Raw genomic sequence first — 2953 nt, forward strand, 5'->3', positions numbered from 1 at the left:
TATATATATATATATATATATATATATATATATATATATATATATATATATATATATATATATATATATATATATATATATATATATATATATATATATATATATATATATATATATATATATATATATATATATATATATATATATATATATATATATATATATATATATATATATATATATATATATATATATATATATATATATATATATATATATATATATATATATATATATATATATATATATATATATATATATATATATATATATATATATATATATATATATATTTTTTTTTTTTACATTACAAGGGCACTGGCCAAGGAAAACAAAGTGTTGGAAAAAAAAAATCCCGCTGGTTGCCAGGCCCTGTTAAGAGGAAAGTAGAAAAGAAAAAACAAAAATCTAAAAGGAGGGTCCAGTTAACGTAAGAGGTGTCTTGACACTCCTCTTTTGAAAGAGTTTAAGTCATAGGCAGGTGGAAATACAGACACAGGTAGAGAGTTCCAGAGTTTACCAGTGTAGGGAATGAAGGAGTGAAGATACTGGTTAACTCTTGCATTAGGAAGATGGACAGAATAGGGATGAGAAGAAGTAGAGAGTCTTGTGCAGCGAGGCCGCAGGAGGGGAAGGCATGCAGTTAGCAAGTTCAGAAGAGCAGACAGCATGAAAACAGCGGTAGAAGACAGATAAAGATGCAACATTGCGGCGGTGACTTAAAGAATCAAGACAGTCAGTTAGAGGAGAAGAGTTGATAAGACGAAAAGCTTTAGATTCCACCTTGTTTAGTAAAGCTGTGTGTGGATCCCCCAGACATGAGAGCCATACTCCATACACGGGCGGATAAGGCCCTTGTACAGAGCAAGCAGCTGGGAGGGAGAAAAATGGACGAAGACGCCATAGGACACCTAACTTCTTGGAAGCTGATTTAGCAAGAGTAGAGATGTGAAATTTCCAGTTTAGATTTTTAGTGAAGGATAGACCGAGTGTGTTTAATGTAGAGGAGAGGGAAGTTGAGTGTTATTGAAGAAGAGAGGATAGTTGTCTGGAAGGTTATGTCGAGTAGATAGTTGTAGAAATTGAGTTTTGAGGCATTGAACAAAACCAGGTTTTCTCTGCCCCAATCAGAAACAAGTGAAAGATCAGAAGTTAGGCGTCCTATAGCATCTCGCCTTGAGTCATTTAATTGTTGTTGGGTTGGGCGTCTGTTGAACGCTGTTGAATAATGCAGGTGGTATCATCAGCATAGGAGTGGATAGGGCATTGAGTCAGATTTAGGAGATCATTGATGAATAATAGAAAGAGAGTGGGTGATAGGACAGAACCCTGTGGAACACCACTGTTGATAGTTTTAGGGAAGAACAGTGACCGTCTACTACAGCAGCAATAGAACGATCGGAAAGGAAACTGGAGATGAAGGTACAGAGAGAAGGATAGAATCCGTAGGAGGGTAGTTTAGAAATTAAAGATTTGTGCCAGACTCTATCGAAGGCTTTCGATATGTCAAGGCCGACAGCAAAGGTTTCACCGAAGTCCCTAAAGAGGATGACCAAGATTCAGTTAGGAAAGTAAGAAGATCACCAGTAGATCTGCCTTTACGGAAACCATACTGGCAATCAGAGAGAAGGTTGTGAGCTGATAGATGCCTCATTATCTTCCTATTAAGGATAGACTCAAAGGCTTTAGAAAGGCAGGAAATCAAAGCTATAGGGCGGTAGTTAGAAGGATTGGAGTGGTCACCTTTTTAGGGACAGGTTGAATGTGAGCAAACTTCCAGCAAGAAGGATAAATAGAAGTAGAGAGACACAGATGAAAGAGTTTGACCAGGCAGTGAGCGAGTTCGGAAGCACAGTTTTGAGAACAACAGGAGGGACTCCATCCGGACCGTAAGCCTTCCGAGAATCAAGGCCAGAGAGGGCCAGGAAAACGTCTTTATAAAGAATTTTAATTTTAGGGATGAAGTAGTCAGAGGGTGGAGGAGTAGGAGGAATATGCCCAGAATCATCCAAAGTTGAGTTGGTAGCAAAGGTTTGAGCGAAGAGTTCAGCTTTAGAAAAGAAGAGACAGCTGTAGAGCCATCTGGATGAAGTAAAGGAGGGAAAGACGAAGAAGTAAAGTTGTTAGAGATATTATTGGCTAGATGCCAGAAATCTCGAGAGGAGTTAGAATTGGAAAGACTTTGACATTTTCTATTGATGAAAGAGTTTTAGTAAGTTGGAGAATAGATTTGGCATGATTACGGGCAGAAATATATAGGGCATGAGTTTCAGCAGTTGGATGGCTACGGAACCGTTTGTGAGCCGCCTCTCTATCATTGACAGCACGAGAACAAGCAGAGTTAAACCAAGGCTTTTTAGCTTTAGGGTTAGAGAAAGTATGAGGAATGTATAGCTCCATGCCAGAGATAATCACCTCTGTTATGCGCTCGGCACAAAGAGAAGGATCTCTGACATGAAAACAATAATCATCCCAAGGAAATCAGAATAGTACTGCCTTAGTTCCTCCCACTTAGCAGAGTTAAAATGCCAGAAGCACCTCCGCTTAGGCGGGTCCTGAGGCTGCACTGGAGTGATAGAACTGGTAACGGAAATTAGATTGTGGTCGGAGGAGCCCAACGGAGAGGAAAGTTTAACAGAGTAAGCAGAAGGGTTGGAGGTTAGGAAAAGATCAAGAATGTTGGGCGTGTCTCCAAGGCGGTCAGGAATACGGGTAGGGAACTGCACTAGCTGCTCTAGGTCATGAAGGATAGCAAAGTTGAAGGTTTGTTCACCAGGTTGGTCAGTGAAAGAAGATGAAAGCCAAAGCTGGTGGTGAACATTGAAATCCCTAAAATGGAGATCTCAGCAAAAGGAAAGTGAGATAAGATGTGCTCCACCTTGGAAGTCAAATAGTCAAAGAATTTTACATAGTCAGAGGAATTAGGTGAGAGGTATACAGCACAGATGAATTT

The sequence above is a fragment of the Portunus trituberculatus genome, chromosome 7 (assembly GCF_017591435.1).
Source record: "Portunus trituberculatus isolate SZX2019 chromosome 7, ASM1759143v1, whole genome shotgun sequence".
NCBI classification, from domain to species: domain Eukaryota; kingdom Metazoa; phylum Arthropoda; class Malacostraca; order Decapoda; family Portunidae; genus Portunus; species Portunus trituberculatus.